This window comes from Desmodus rotundus, chromosome 1 (assembly GCF_022682495.2).
Source record: "Desmodus rotundus isolate HL8 chromosome 1, HLdesRot8A.1, whole genome shotgun sequence".
In the NCBI taxonomy this organism is placed as follows: domain Eukaryota; kingdom Metazoa; phylum Chordata; class Mammalia; order Chiroptera; family Phyllostomidae; genus Desmodus; species Desmodus rotundus.
Window position 1 is genome coordinate 194,266,417 of NC_071387.1, and position 17,095 is coordinate 194,283,511.

General features: G+C 34.7%; 1 pseudogene; it reads left to right on the forward strand.

Moving 5' to 3' along the window:
* Positions 1 to 11,519, forward strand: part of LOC112320962 (protein zyg-11 homolog A-like) — an 89,337-nt pseudogene extending 77,818 nt beyond the window's left edge.
* The last annotated feature ends 5,576 nt before the right edge of the window (positions 11,520 to 17,095 follow it).

Sequence of the window (17,095 nt, forward strand, 5' to 3'; positions counted from 1 at the left end):
GTCAATACAAAGAAAAAACCAAAGTGCCCTTTGAGAGAAGGTTGAATAAAGATGGTATGGTACATAAATGAAGACAATATGGGACATTTTGACTAGCATAGGTATGTAGTATAATTTGAAGTCAGGTAGTGTTATACCTTTGGTTTTGTTCGTTTTTCTCAGGACTGCTTTCACTATTCAGATGATATGGACTGCTACTCAGCCACGAGAAAAGATGTAATACCGCCATTTGCCACAACGTGGGTTGTCCTTGAGAATATATTACATTAAGCAAAATAAGTCAATCAGAAAAAGCTAAGAAACATACGATTTCACTCGTGTGAGTTATAAAACTGAAACTCATAGAGGCACACAACAGTTGGGTGGTTACCAGAGGGAAGGGGTTGGGGGGTAGTATAAGGTAAAAGGGGACACATATATGGTGATGGAAAATGATTTGACTTTGGGTGGTGAGCACACGATGCGATGTACAGATCGCATATCATAGACGTGTGCACTTGCAGCCTCTATGAACCTGTTGACAGATGTCACCCCAATGAATATAATTAAAATAGAAATCTAAAATATTTAAAATTTTACTTGCATTTTAAAAGTATTTTAGTGTATTTTAGTGTATATATATTGGTATTTAGATTGGGGATATCTATCTATCTATCTATCATCTATCTATATTTGTCACCCACCTGTGAATTTGCAGTGTGTTGTAGAATAACATGATAAAATTTGGAATGTGGAAATGAGGAAGTAAAATTTCTTGGAGATGGACAGAAACATCAATTAACCTAGAGAAATATATCTATTATTGGCTGAATTGTGGTCCCGTAAAATTTACGTTGAGGCAGTATCAACAGTATTTGGAGATATGGCCTTTAAGGAGGTATTTAAGGTTGAAAGAGGTTATAAGGACGGCCCCCAGTCTCATCTGACTGGTGTCCTGGCACAGAGAAGAAACACGTGAAGATACATGGAGGAAGGGCACATCTGCGAGTCGAGGGGAGAAGACTCGGGATAAGCCAGCCCTTTGGCCTGGCACTTTGATCTTAGCCAGCACCCAGAACTGTAAGGTAACAAATTTCTGTTGTTAAAGTCGCAAAGGTTCTGGGATTTTGTTTTGGCAGCCCAAGTGTACCTAATGCAATACCCAACCCAGCACAAAAAAATGCATGTATCCTTTTCAAAAAGAAAGATTGTTTGTAATTTAATAAAGGATATATATATATATATGTATATATATATATATATACATATATATATATCAAAATACATTTTATCCTAATTGTTCAAATTGTGCTATTCAGAACTTTTTCATTAAATTTTCATAAAAATGTAGCGATGTAATAGGATATATTTATCTTACATAATTTTTATGGTACTTTAATCTTGAGTATGCTGGGTTAAAATAATAATAATAAACACTGATATTTAGAAAAAAAATAGGAAATAGCATGCTTCTGTCACTTTTTTATATCTCTAAAAAAGATGTATTTTACTACCTATATAATCAATTAATTTTATTTAAAAACATAACTAGCAACTGGCCTGCCTATCTATATTCTTCAAATTTGTTTTTTCTCACCCTCCATTAAACCAGGCAAATTGGGTAAGAGCTGAATCTTAATAGTTTAAAACTTTCAAGAAAATGACAAAACTGCTTTTGTCAGTGTTTGACTCAGAATAACAATACAAAGAAGTTCTGACAGATACTGCATGAATTAAAGTCTTCTGCGATTGTTCAAGGTTTCTTTTGTTTTGCCATTTCAAAGAAGGAAATTGCATGAGAAAAAGTTGCTCTTTCCCCTGCCACTCTTTGTGGTTGCCTAAGAACATGATTAATGAAATCGATACCCATTTGTGAACATGAAAGACAAACTACAAATTGAGTATGACATCACATGTGCTACTAAGAACATAGAAAGTACAGAAAGAACTTGGCCCTGGATGGCATTACTGAATTGTTGAAATAACCAACTCTGGAGCTGCCTGAACTCTAGATTTGACATGATATGAGGAAAAACACAATTTTGAATTTTAACTGATTTTTACTTATTGTTTTCTGTCACTCATACCCAAATTATCCTATTAATAGTTGCTTAAATTCATTCAAAATGCACTTTGTGACAAGATTAGACTAAGTCTTTTATATACATTATGCCAATCAAGTCAAATTCTTATAAAATATAAACTATTTCAGTCTCCCTTTTATAAATAAGGGATGTGAAAAATGAAGTTAAGAAATGTGATGAAGATGAAATGTGGTATGACCTAAAGTGGATCAGACCATGGAGCCCCACATTTAAGTTTTTCACTCATTTTATTCTTCATATTTTCTTCATTATTTGGATATTGTCACATGAACAATAAGTGTGGTTGCTATACTTTCTAACTACCAATTATGAGTGAGTCCACTTAATTTAGCCTGGCAACAGTTTTTATAATTTATTACAGGTAAATGGATGGGCAATGAAAAACACCTGCCATTACACCATAGGCTATTTAAAAATGAAATATGAGGAAAGACAAATAATCTATATAATGGTACAAGTTAATTAGTATTATTATGAAATTGTCCTAAGGTATATGAAATATGTAACATGTGCCTAGAGGTGGGAAAGATTCATACCACATTTGATGTGTAAAAATGGTAGGTAGGTAGGGGAAAAATCTTATACAATAATAAATGACTGTTTAAATTTTCAATAAGTAAATTAGAATTTTACTTTCTGGTCAAGATAAAGCGACAAGGAATAGACTTGCCCTCCCACCACAAATAATTAAGTGAATGGGAAAAATATATGAAACAGCTGTGCTTAATATATTAAACATCAGAACACAGAGGCAGCTACCTCTGAGAAATTAGAAAGAAATGAACCAAATTCTAGAATTACTCCCACATACTGGCTAGAAAACATTTCAAGGATGTAGGACAAAGAATGACACCCAGCAGAACCCAGAGATCTCCCTATGGTGATGGAATGGGGCTAGAAGTCCATAGAAGCCGAGGTGGCTAGAGGAGACAGGGCAGGGTGCGGGAGAAGAGAGGTGCACGCATACCCCTCAGAAATCTGCAGAGGGTTAATTTGAATACTCTTCATGCATTCCGGGGAGTGTGATCAGTACATACATTAGAGGAAACTCTCTAAGGTGGGACAAAACCAACTAAAATAATTAGAACAGTCCCCAGAATACACAGAGAGCTAAGAATAGTGCCAACAGCTAAAATGGAAGATTTTATAATCCAGGCAGCATTAACACTAATTAGAGTAGTTAAAAATGGCCTTGCCCAAAGAGTGCAGGAACTTAATTCTAGACAAAATGAAGCTCCGAGCCGAATAAATTTTAAAACCAAGACTTGGCAGGAACTGTTTTTCTTCCAATTAGCCTAAGTCTTAGAAAAAAAAATTCAAGAATATTTATAGTTGTGTAAAAATATCAATATACAATAAATTTTTACAGTGTCAGCATCCAATAACAATTAGTGGGCATAAAAAGAAACAGGAAAATAAAATTCAAAATTTGATCGATAATAACACAGGTGGCAACATTAAGTAGACAGAGATATTAAAAGAGGGTATATAATTTTATTCCATATAGTTGAGGAGCAAGAAAAAAGGAATAGCTTATTAGGTATATGGAAGATATAAAAAATAAGACATGTTGTATACTGAATGGTATTAAACAGATAAATATTAAAGAGGAAAAACAGACTTTCAAGACATACTAATGTTGGAAGATAATTCTGCATTTTTTCTCAATTCATTGTATGTCTTGAGGTGAAGGCCTGACTACCTTTTTTTATGAACTGTCTTTTCAAGGAAGGTTCTCTGGTGAAGAGACTCTGGATGAAGATAGCTAGCGTCTCACACTGGAAAACATAGTAAGTATAAAAGGTGGGGCAGAGGTAGGTTTATAGTTGATCCTATGGAAAGTAACAAAATAAATAATAATATAGAAATAAATTCTATGTTTCACGTACTTGCAACTGTAACCCTACTTTTGACCCACGCTGTGTTTACTGACATTCCATAAAACTGAACTTTCCTGCGTCTGTAATGCAATCCACTACTTTTGCAGGTGCCACTCTCCCTCTCGATGGGACCCATACAGCATCGGGGGCTTGGGGAAGCAGTAAAAATGCTGATACAATGGTGCTGCTATTTCTGTGAGTAATAAACATTTTTGTCCACATCCCAGGAGTCTTATGTCTTCCACCAGACTTATTGTAATGTGTCAGGTTAAACTGTCAGCTTTCAAGGTGGATAAAACCTTATATCCGTCACAGTTCTTAACAGTTGTAGTGCCGAGAAAAGCAAGATAGGAAGTTGTCCGTGGCCATGAGTTCTCTTTCTCTTTTTGCTCAACCATTCTACCCCTCAATTTCCCCAGAGCTGTCAGCCTGCTCTCTCTCTATGAGTCTGTCTCTACTTTGTTAGTTCAGTTTGCTAGTTAGATTCCACATCTGAGTGAAATCATATGGTATTTGTCTTTCTCTAACTGGCTTATTTTACTTAGTTGAATGTTCTCTGGGTTTATCTACGCTGTCAAAGGGTAAAGTTTTCTTTTTTTATATGGCTGAGTAGTAGTCCATTGTGTAAATGTAAATGTAAATAGCTGTTTTATCCACACAGGCCATGATGGACACTTGGGCTGCTTCCAGTCTTGGCGACTGTAAATAATGCTGCAATGAGCATAAAGGTGCATATGTTCTTTCAAAGTGTGTTTCAGGTTTCTTTTGACAAATTCCAAGAAGTGGAATTGCTAGTTTTGACTGGAATGATCATTTTGAGACATTCATAGATTCAAATATGACCAGACAGCTTTAAGGAATTAAGAATGACTTTGGAAGCCAATAAAAGCCCCTTGAGAAAACAGCTTGGTACCTTGCTTACATGGTCCATGCTAGTCATTCCATGTAAGAAACAAAGGTTGCTTCCTTGGAGATGCAAGAAAGAAACGATTATGTTGGGGACCTCAAAAACCTATGGGTGTGCCAGGAAAGGTCTGATGACAAGTCCTCACCTTGGCTTTTCTGGCCTAAAGAGGGCTTTTTAAGTTCAATCCGAAGATTCCTTATTAAAAAATTCTAGCGAAGCAAATTTAAAAGATCCTATGTGGTTAATTATTATTCTTGCTGGTTATACTAATAATTAGGCCAAGTTTATTGAAAATAGACATTTTGCAAATAAACTCGTCTTGATTTGGCTATCTTTGTTTAAAAAAATGAGGCTGCTTTTAGAGAAAAAAAAGTTTCAATAGAAACTATATTACCCACTTGTGAGTATTAGATTCCAAATGCTGTTCATTGTGTTTTGCGTTTTTTAATTAAATTTTAAATGCTGATCATTATATGTTGCATTTTTTAAAATTGCCTGTGTATAAATTGGACTGGATCCTGTATTCTCTACCTTTTTTAAATATTGAGTAGCAACCTTCGAAAACTAACATTTTCATTTTTCCATCCATTGACTTAAAATCATTGAGAACTAAAACTGCCCTTTTCCCAAGGCAATGCAACCTAAAGGGAGACAACTTGACATAAACTTCAGAAAAATAAAAACAGCTCATCTATGGATGATCTTACCTGTTGCCAAAGTAGCCAGAGACATTCAAACTGCAGAAGAGAAGAATCTGTCAGACTCTGACTGCCTTTACTCCACTTGAAGATAATTTGAGACATACTTCTGGAAATCTTGATTGTCTGCCTTTGGAACTCAGAAACCAAGATTATAGTTTGCTCTAATCATTAACTTTTGGTTTTCTTTTGTTTACATAGAGATGTCTTCTATCAGATACCTGATTGCTTGCACTATAGGTTTAAGTTTGGGAGCCCACCAGCATCCCCACTTCCTCCCATGAGCTGCCATGTTCCTTTGGAGCCAGGGCCAAGGATTTCTGGGGAGAGGTCCAATCAGCGTGCATGGACATGCGGGTCTCACCCTTTATTCTCCCAGCTTTCTAGAGCTTGGTGGCCATATGCAAACTCAGGAGAGCTAATGAGGAGAAGCGGGGACATCAAGAAACCCCACAAAATCTCTAATCATGACCAATCCAAATCACTTTAGAGGCTTTTTGAGATTAAAATGTAGGAATGTTGAAGACACCAATGGTAAAACAAAACCAAAACCAAAACTAAAAACCAACAAACAAACAAAAACCTCTATGCCTTGACCCTATAAAATGATAAGAATAAAATTAAGCTTACAAAAATACAAACAGCATGGTCAGACATTTATTTTAATCAGTAGCTGGTATTTAATCCCACTGTAAATATCTTTACCCCTAATATTACTATGCACAATTTGTGGTCAACTATTGTCTGATCAAATGAAAAGTAAAATGTGGTTCTATTTGGCACAAGCTGTAGAAAGAAACCATATTATTAGAAATTGGTCATATCATTAAGGGTGTGAATTTACTTTAACTAAAAAAAAGTTAGCATAGTTTTGTTCTTGGAAATTAGTTTTTCTCCTTAACACCGGTTTTCAAATTACTGAATTTGTCACAAGAGTAAATATATGGATTAAATCCTGAGAATTTAATCTATTCTTGTTACTCGGAAAATACATAACCATAATCTTCATAACATTTGTGGTGATATAGATCAGATACAATGTTTTATAACATATATAATAGATATTATAAAATATATAATTAGCAGTAAAGTAATAGCTTACAAGGTTGTTTTTACATTTTTTACTAATTTATAATTTATGACTGTGGTTTACTTTGCTTGAATAGAGAGAGAAAATTCCTGAATATTGAAGTGAGACTAAAAGACTCATTTTTCAAATTCCTACTTAGGATTATTTTAGTCAGCTTTTAGTAGGTTATGCAGCATAAAAACAGTCTCTAAGGCTAACATCACCAAATACTAATTTCTTACCCATTTCACATAAGGTTCTCTGTTGAATTACACCATTCCTGAGCTCTTCTGGGCTCACATAAGGTAGGCTTGATTTGATTCAACATATCTCTCTTTGTATAATACAAATTAAAGGGACACCACCACTCTAGACACATTGATCTTACTTGGAAGGTCAGGAAAAGAAGGGTAAGCTGAAATAGACAATACTTCTTAAGGGCTGTGCAGAAGAGACCCTTTGTCTCATTGACTCACAATCCATCGGTCAAAACAAATCACATGGGATGAGCATAACTCCGCCTAGGAGGGAGTGAGTAGGTGTAGAGAATATTCAAATAAACCACACGGATATTATAGATTTGTATAAATATGAATAAACTTAAAGGGGATTTGAAAAATATTGCCTTCTGATGATTCCTCAGGTAAACTTGTCTGCACACTGCCTGTTGAAAATACTGGTTGCATGTGTTTGGGATTTAAGTACAATGCATGAGAAGAGAAATGAAAGCAATAAGAATATTGGAACAGTTAAAAAGCTGCCTGATGGCAAGAGGAGTCTAGATGGAAAGGGCTAAGAGCATGATGAGATCAAGGTTGGAGCCAATACAAAGTGACTGAATGTCCAGGGTGCAGCCCATGAGTTAAAATGAAACAGATAGAAAACTCAGGAGAACTTTTCTCATAGTCTGGAGTTCAGAATATACTTTAAGATAGAAGAATTAAGTAACATATGAGAAAATGTTAAGGCAGGCAGAGTTTACACTCTGCAACAAATTGATTCAACAACTGCTTTTTGAGCAGTCATTCTGTGGTAGAAGTTTATTAGATGTTCTGAATAAAAAGAATAACAGAACTGGATGCTTCCTTTTCAAAGGGATGAGTCTCATCTTCACGTCATTTGAACATCATATATTAGGTAGCAAAGACAAGGGAAAGTAAATTGTAATCTATGGAAAATTGATCTTTTAAATTAGTAATTTACTCTGATTTCTCTATAGATTTAGATTGTATGGAGTTGGTTTTCTTTCTTAATGTATAAATGTGTCATGTAGCATATATAGCCATTAGCTATTAAATCTTTGATCAACTTTAAGTATTTTGCCTACATAGATAGTAATTGAGGCTATCTTAATTATCATATTTACATATAAAAATACTTGAAAATGCTATTTAACTCAGGGCTTTATAATAATCTACTTACACTGTCAGATAAATCACTTATACATTTAATAGTATGAGTTAAACAAACAAAATCCTTGAATAATAACCATTATATTCAACCCTCTTGTTGTAAGAATGTAAGGAAAATTTTGGAAATTATATCTGTTCTGGTTTTTGATTCAGATCTCATTTTGTGTCTCATGAAAATGCAAACTGGAATACTATTTCCATAGATCAGGGTACATAAAACTATTATAAAAATTCTTAGTCTCAAAGTTGTTACTCAAATATCACAAACTAATTATAGTTACTATTAATGTCAGAAAACATTACAACATTTACAGTGGTTCTCAACAGAAAGAGGTATGTTTTTGCCAAGCCCCTGAAGGACATTTAGCAATTTCTGGAAACATTTTCGGATGCCACAACTTAAGGGTGGCAGAAAATACTGTCATATGTGTATTATGACACATATGACATGGAGTCCATGGATGCGGCTAAATATTCTACAACGAGCAGTGAATCCCCCCTCCAACAAAGCATTACCTGGCTTCGAATGACCATAGGGACCAGGTTAAGAAAACTTGATAGAGTAACACTTCACGTGTGACTTTTGCTACATAATTGTTATGCTCTTGTCTGCACTCACACTAGGCAATGATATTCTATATAACCGTCTATCATCCCACGTCTTGTTATTTGATTCAAGTCATAGATTCTTTGAAGACATTGACGATTCTGTTATTTAGTTTTAACATAGTTTCCTTTCCATGATAACTCTATATGGTTAAAATGTTTATTTTATATGGTAAAACCACACTTTATGATTTGTAAATAATATTATTACCCAATAATATATACCCCTTGTAAACGTTTTTTGAAAATAAGCATCGTACTATTTATAAAGAGGCAAGAAAATTCCAGACACTGTTTCAAGGTCTTTGCATGTACATTATTTATACCATCTTATGAAATTTTTCTTATTGTTTTAATATTGCTTTGAAAATGAGAAAAATAAGACACAGGATTCAATAAACCATATGCCTGGATTTGAACCCAAACAATCTATCTCTGAGTGAGGGAGAGATGTATTGACTGAAGGTTATCACAGTTATTAGCTTGCCAGATCTCTGCTTCTCTATCTCTTAGTATGCTATTATTTTCAACTATAAGATAGTTGTACCATTTTTATCACAGGAACCATTTTCTGTGATTCAATGTTCTCTTTTATTCTTACAAAGCGATGTCATATAATAGACATATTTTTGTAACTTGTCTTCTCATATAATTTATCATAAGTATTTCCTTTGCTGCCAAAGTTTCTAAGTAACTATAATGGCAATATAATATGGTATAGATAGGATCATCATTATTGCATAATTAACTTACCAATTCCCAGCTATATGTCCTCGAACTTAAGTCCACATTTTAACAGGAAAACTGCAATGAGAATGTTTAAAATTGAATTTTGGGCAGATTTCCTAAATATAGTTCAGAGAATGAAATTGTTGACATTCTTTGTTTAATTTTCTTAAAAATATATGAATAATGAAAACACCTAATTGTAGTATAGTGTGGGACTGGATATCTTGAGAATTCTGGATACTATATATATGATTTTTATTTTTTAAAAAGAACTTATGTGTCACTTCTTAAATACTTTTGAATGAGATGTGGAGAGAAGGAAGATTTGTTTACCAGGTGTGCAAACAAAGAATAAAGCTTAAATATGTATGACAAATATTTAAATGCATTGTTAAAAATTCAAAATCATAGAATATAGCATTTTAAAACAGATATTTTATTAAAATGTTAATAAACTAAATATGTAATATAACATGAGCATTGATAGGATGGAATTGTTTTAATTTCATTTAATGGAATTGTTAAACTTTTTGGAACATAATAACTGGATTTACATTTTTTTAAAGAATTAAAAAATTACTTCAGGCTTCTGTCTGGGAGAAAGCGGTCCCCCTCCTAGTTCTCGCCCTGACACCAGGCAATTCAGTTCCTCCCCTTGTATGTCTCTTGTGCCTTTCAAGCTGCTCCCCCAACATCAGAGTTTGGAGGGAATGAGCCTGAGCTGCTGGAAGAGCCAGTATGATCCAGATTTTAGAAGCACCAAGCCAGTACAGAACAGTTCATGTTTTGTGAAGGAAGCCCTCTCCAGGCTCGTTACAAAGATGTGTCTTCTCTTTAACCAATTCCAGGTTCTTTTGGATGTTCCATTTGACAGGTTTCATGCTACCAGATTTATGAGATGGCTCTATAAGCATGAAAACCCCAAGATGAAAACAATGGCAGTGAGCATCATCTGTATTCTAGCCTTGCAGCTCTCACCTGAACAAAGTGCACAACTTAAAGAGGAGCTCTTCATGGCAGTTAAGGACCTTCTAGGGATAGTAAAACAAAAGGCTACTGAGAAGTTAGATTCTCCCTCTTGTTTACTTTGAAAGCACGTTGGAATCTTACAGATGTGTCTCCAGCTGCCTGCAGGCTCCTAATTGAAAATCAGGGGTTGATGACCCTTCCCCTTCTTTCCCCCATTCCCCTGCACCACAGCCCCTCTGGTTACTGTCAGTTTGTTATTGTTTTCAATGTCTCTGGTTCTATTTTGCTTGCTTCTTTGTTTTGTTGATTAGGTTCCACTTATAGGTGAGATCATATGGCATTTGTCTTTCACTGCCCAGCTTATTTCACTTAGCATAATGCTCTCTAGTTAAGGGTCATCAAGGAACATGTATAAAGGACCCATGGACAAAGCCAAATAGGGGTAGGATTGAGGGTGGGAGGTTGCAGCGGATGGGGCAGGGGAAAGTGGTGGTGGGAAAATGGAGACAACTGTACTTGAATAATAAAAATAAAAAAAACTAAAAGAAACACACATACACAATAAGGAAATAAATTATGACTGGGGAAAAAAAGAAAATTAAGGATTGGCAATCTTCTTCAAACTATTGGAGAACAATGTAACTGAAGTCAGAACTCTATTCTTGCTAGTAATCAAAGATGTGAAGTTTATCAGTATCTTGCTCTGTAGAAATGGAAACCAGATGTTTTGCTGCAGGCATCATAATCAATCTGACATCTCACAAATAGCCCTGGATATCCTGTGACCTTCAGAAGAGACACAGGTCTACAGATCTCTCCTCCAAGATCTGTATGTGACCATCCTTAATTGGTGAAATTCAAGTTGTAATATGACAGCATGGTGACCCTCAGATCCTTCAAAGCATTGCTCCTATTCCTTGGTAACTTCTCCCAACCAGAGGTTCACCTCTGGGCACTATGGACTATGTATTATGCCTGGAGTAAAAATCTCAGCAAATACTGACAGTTTTTTGAAGAAGGATTGCAGCTTTTGTGTGACATCCAGGAGCACAGTAACACAACCCCTCAAGCATGGCAGACTGCAACTTCCATTCTAGACAACTTCAGAGTGCATTTCATGAATTATCAGAGACTGCCTTTGTGCTAAATGCCCTTTTCAACCTAAGGAGATTCTGAGGGGCTCTTGGCTCCTCAATGGCAGGCAGGTCTTCTGCCCTGTCAATGGCTGAAAGCTAAAAGTCATTCTTGTAGTCATTCAACAACTACAAGATCAGCCCATCTTTCACTGATGATGTTTTGCAAGTTACCAAAGTTTGCATTTGTATGATGGCCATAATCCTAAATCTAGCTAGACTCATTTTGAAAACACTCCTTCAGCAGTTTTGAATAATCAAGGCCTCTTGGGCCTTGGGAAGGAAGATCTGTGAGCATGTGTTGGAAGAGCTATGCCAGTTACTTGTCTTTAGCCCTGGCCAATTCCTTAACTCTGTGAGTTTGTCAGAGAAGGGGAAAAGAAAGACCTGCAGGGAGATCTTGATATCTATGTTAAATTTCATATTTGAAAGAAATCTGCTGAGTTGCTATTCTTGGTTATGTGCAGCCACTGGAAAAGAAGTACATGAAAAATACTATGGGAACTATATGCTTATAAATGCATTATTTGGAAGACAGGACTTCTGTTGGAAGGTAGAAAAGAGAAAGAAAAACCTTTTAAAATAAATGGATAAGAAAGTATTCTCCACTTGTGGAGTGGAAAAAAGAGAAGTATATTTTTTTATAATTTTAAAAATAGATATATTTACAATGGTAAAATACATATTCACATATGTTATTTTCACAAAAGCAAATTTTCACTCATATTTCTGCTCTTTTTTCTAATAACTATTTCATTGTGTATTTTTTCTCTGATTGCTGAAATTACTGGCTTTTTTGGTTAGCTGAACCTTCCCAAAAATTATACTATTATTTCTCAACTCCAGACACATGAAACTCATCCTTGCATACTCTACAATTTGATGCTATGCCCACATGTTGATAAACCATATTTATATTTGTCACCTGAGTTTCTCTTAGTTTCCACTTTTATAATGTTTGGAGACAGGGGGAGGGAGAATTGTGTGTTTTTCTTATCTGCTTCATCTCATCAACAACACTATACTATTTGTATATTTTATTTGCAGAAATAACTATTCAAGTCTTTAGCCCAATTTTTAATCAGGTTATTATTGCTTTCCTTATTAAGTGTTTGCACTTCCTTATTTATTTTGGAAATTGACTACTTATCTGACATCTGGTTTGTACATATGTGCTATCATTCTGTAGCTTGCCTACTCATTCTGTTGTTTGAAATTGTAAATCAATGAGAACAAGATTCCAATCATGTAAGCCCAATAAGCTTTGGAGATCTGCTCTACAACAGTGTACCTATCGTTAACAATACTGTATTAAAAATTTGTTAAGACGGTCGACCTCATGTTAAGTGTTCTTATTGCAATAATTAAAAAAAGGTGTACCTATAAGTGATGATTAATTTAAATGCCAATCTTTCCTTACCTGTAGAATTTTCAGGATATAATGTTCTTGCAAATGTGCTTTTCTTTTGAGGATGTAGTCTCCACTCCATGGGACCCCAACTTTCAATTTCAATTTCAACATGACAGTGTTCCTCAGAGATTCGAGTCCCCAACTCACAAATATTATTTAGTCTACAAGTAAGGCTTAGCTATTGTTCTAAGTTCCTGGTATTTTTAAATCAGTAAAAAAAAAAATCACAATGTTGATTATAGTTACATTTTATAAGAGGAGGGCAAACAACACATTATAGATAAGAACAGTAAGTAAGTCATGCAGTAATTTAGAAGGCAATAAAGCCTATGAAAAAATGATAGAGCATTGAACAAGGTATTGGGAGAGCTAAAAGACTGGGATGAGTGGAGCAGTTGGCACTCACAAATTAAAATCAAATGGTAGGACAAAATTTCATTGTAATGCAATTATTCTGCAAAGACTTGAAATAAGTGAAGATGTTACCAGCATCATATTCATGAAAAGATCATTACAAGCAGACAGAGCAGCTAGTGTGCAGGCCTGAAGGTGACAGTGTGCTTTGGTATAACAAAGAAAGAAGGAAAACAATGTGTCTGGAGCAGTCTAACCCAGAAGGGCAAAATACAATGGAGAAGGGAGGTTGAAGCCACATCATGCAGGACTCTAAGTGACTTGAATTTGAATAGAGTCATTTGCATTTTCTTCTATTGTGAATAGACTATAGCAGAGTAATAACAGGATTATAGCAAACCTGTTAAGAAGCTGTAGAAATAACTCAAGTCAGAATTGATGATGTTTTGACCCACAGTGGTAATAGTGCTTCTAGCAGTGAAAAGTGATTTTATTTCAGATATGTTATGAAGATAGAAGCAGCAATATTACTTAATATATTATCTATGGATTATGAGAAAAAATGAAAAGTTATGAATGACTCCGAGGCGTTTGGCTGTGGTAAATGGAAGCATGGAGTTATCATTCACTGAAATAGGAATGGTTGCTAAAAGAGCCTTTTTGGATAGAGATTTATAAGTTGAGTTTTGGATGTGTTAGGTTTTGTGTTAGGTTCTATTATTCATCTGTATAGAAATGTCCAATAGGCAGATACGTGAGTATGGTGTTCAGGAAAAACAAATCTAGACTGGAGAGATGAAGTTTGAAGACAGTGATATATAAATGATATTGTACGTCAGGAGATATTTAAGATCAGGAAACTTAATGGATTAAGTGTAGACAGAGAAAAGGGGAATCTCCAAGATTGAAAGCTGAGGGATAACAAGGTATGGAAACACAATTAAATATATGTTTAACCTGAATAAAAATGAAAGAAAAGATTATGTAAGACAGGGATGAGTTTATAGACTCAACCAGTAGAAATTTCATTAATGTGGTAAATAGATGCAGCTGTGTTATGAGAACAAAGTAGTTGAAAACATAAGAATTTTTGATCAGAGAGTAAGATACATAAATTTTACACATTAACATAAGACTTCTTGTAATTTCCAAAGTAAAGAAAACATCCTAATACGTTTAGATAGAAATTTCAAAAATTTATATGAAACCATAAACAATCCAAAATAGCCTCAACAATTTAGAGAAAGAAGAACAAAGTAGGAGAGATCACAATTACTGATATTAAACTGTATTATAAGGCCACTTTAGTCAAAACAGTCTGTTACTGTCATGAGAATAGACACATAGATAGATGGAATAGAATAGAGAGCCCAGAAATAAACCCATGTCTCTGTGGTAAATTAATATTTGAAAAGGGGACTGAAGCATAAAATGGAGTAAAAATAGCCTCTTCAACAAATGGTATTGGGAGATCTGCACAGTCACACACACACACACACAAAACTCGACTGCCAACTTACACTATACACAAAAATAAATTCAAGATGGATAACAGACTTAAATATAAGTCATGACACCATAAAGTAATAGAGGTAACATAGGCAGGAAAATTTCAGATATTCCAAGCAGCAATCTTTTCACTGATATGTCCCCTAGAACAAGGAATGCAAAAGGAAGAATAAACAAATAGGACTTCATCAAATTAAAAAGCTTCTGCATGACTAAAGAAAATACCAGCAAAATGAAAAGGGAACAAACCATATGGGAAATATATATCTTTCAATGCTGCCTGAGACAAGGGTTTGAACTCCAACAAATATAAAAAACCCACTGGACTCCACACCAGGGAGGACAATCCAATCAAAAAATGGACAAAGGACATTAACAGACACTTCTCCAAGGAGGACATACAGAGGGCCACATGAAAGGATGCTCAGCATCACTAGCCATCAGAGATGCAAATTAAAACCACAATGAGATGCCAATTCACACCTGTCAGAATGGCCATCGTAAATGATTCAATACTGTTGGTGGAATGCAGACTGATGCAGCCACTGAGGAAAATAGAATGGAATTTCCTCAAAAAACTAAAAATATAACTGCCTTTTGATCCTGCAGTTCTACTCCTTGGATTATACCCCCAAAATCCTGAAGCACCAATTCAAAAGAACCTAGGCACCCCAATGTTCATAGAAGAATTATTTATAATAGACAAGTGCTGGAAACAGCCTAAGTGCCCATCAGTAAATGAATGGATAAAAAAAAAAATGATGGTACATTTACACAATGGAGTACTATGCAGCAGAAAGAAAGAAGGAGTTCCTACACTTCACAACAGCATGGATGGAACTGGAGAGCATTATGCTAAGTGAAGTAAGTTAGGAGGAGAAAGACAAATATCATATGATCTCACCTACAAGTGGAACCTAATCAACAAAATAAAAAAGTGGGCTAAATAGAACCAGAAACATTGGAATGAAGAACAAACTGACAGTATCAAGGGGTGGAGGGAGGGATATAACAAAGAAAGAAGGGAAAAGGTCAAGTCAAGGAACAGATATAAAGGACCAATGGACAAAGACAATGGTGGAGGAGGATTGAATATGGGAGGTAGGGGTGAGTAGCGTTGGGGAAAGTAATAGGGGGAAAACGAGGACAACTATAATTGTACAACAATAATAAAAAAAGAAAATTAAAACAAAAGAAATAGCCTGACATAAAAATCTAAATATTACTGGCTTTCTTAATTTTTTCCTTTAAAATAATGAAAAAGTAGATTGATGGCAAGATGCTCTAAAGTAATAAAGAATAGGTTATATATCAGCTATGTAATTTACGTACTTCTCAAATGTTATTGGAAGGGTGAAAGCCTATTTGAAGTTGCAAATTGAAACTGATGGAAAACTTTGCACAATAACATTATTATGTTTTGACCAATTGAGGCGAAAAACTTCATGAAAATGAACAAAATAATATATTCCTTTTCTCTGAATTCTTTATTCTTTAGCACAATGCTCAGTTCTGCTCTAATATTATCTTGTAAAATGAAATGAAAAATAGAATGGATTTTAAATAGACATGGTATCAGAATTTGAGTGTTAATTATAGAAGACTCAGATTACACTTTATGTGTGCAGAGAATGTGAAATTGATATATTCTTATTGAATGTAAATTATAGATTCTATAATAAATGCACTTCTAATGTAACATTAGCTATAATATAATATTTATTTAGTATATATTTGCATATATATTATTTAAAAATATTTCCTAAATTTCAAAACTGCTCTGGCTGGTAGAACTCAGTGGATTCAGTGTAGGTCTGAGAAAAACCAAAGGGTCACAGGTTTGATTCCCAGTCAGGGCACAAGCCTGGGCTGCGAGCCAGGTCCCCAGTAGGGGTTGTACAAGAGGCAAACACACAATGATGTTTCTTGCCCTCTATTTCTCTTTCCCTTCCCCTCTCTCTAAAAATAAAACAAATAAAATCTTTTAAAAATTTTAAAACATAATATTTCCTAAATTTCCAAACTATTTCTTAGCAAAATACTGAAAGATGATTTATTATTTTTGTAGACTGATAGCAATTCTATACAACTTTTTATATATCTCTCTTTCATACATGATTTTGAAGTTTCTTTCTTCAATATGTAGAGTACATTCTGTCATGTCTTGATTCTAGGTTATCCATGACTTACTTTGAATAGCATCAAATGGTGGAATTGGTGTGATATTCCTGAATCCAGAGCAAAGTTAGCACATTTCCAATCTATCTTTTAGACCATTAGCTGCATCGTGAGCAAAGGCCCACGCTAACTTGCTAGAAGATAAGAGATAACATG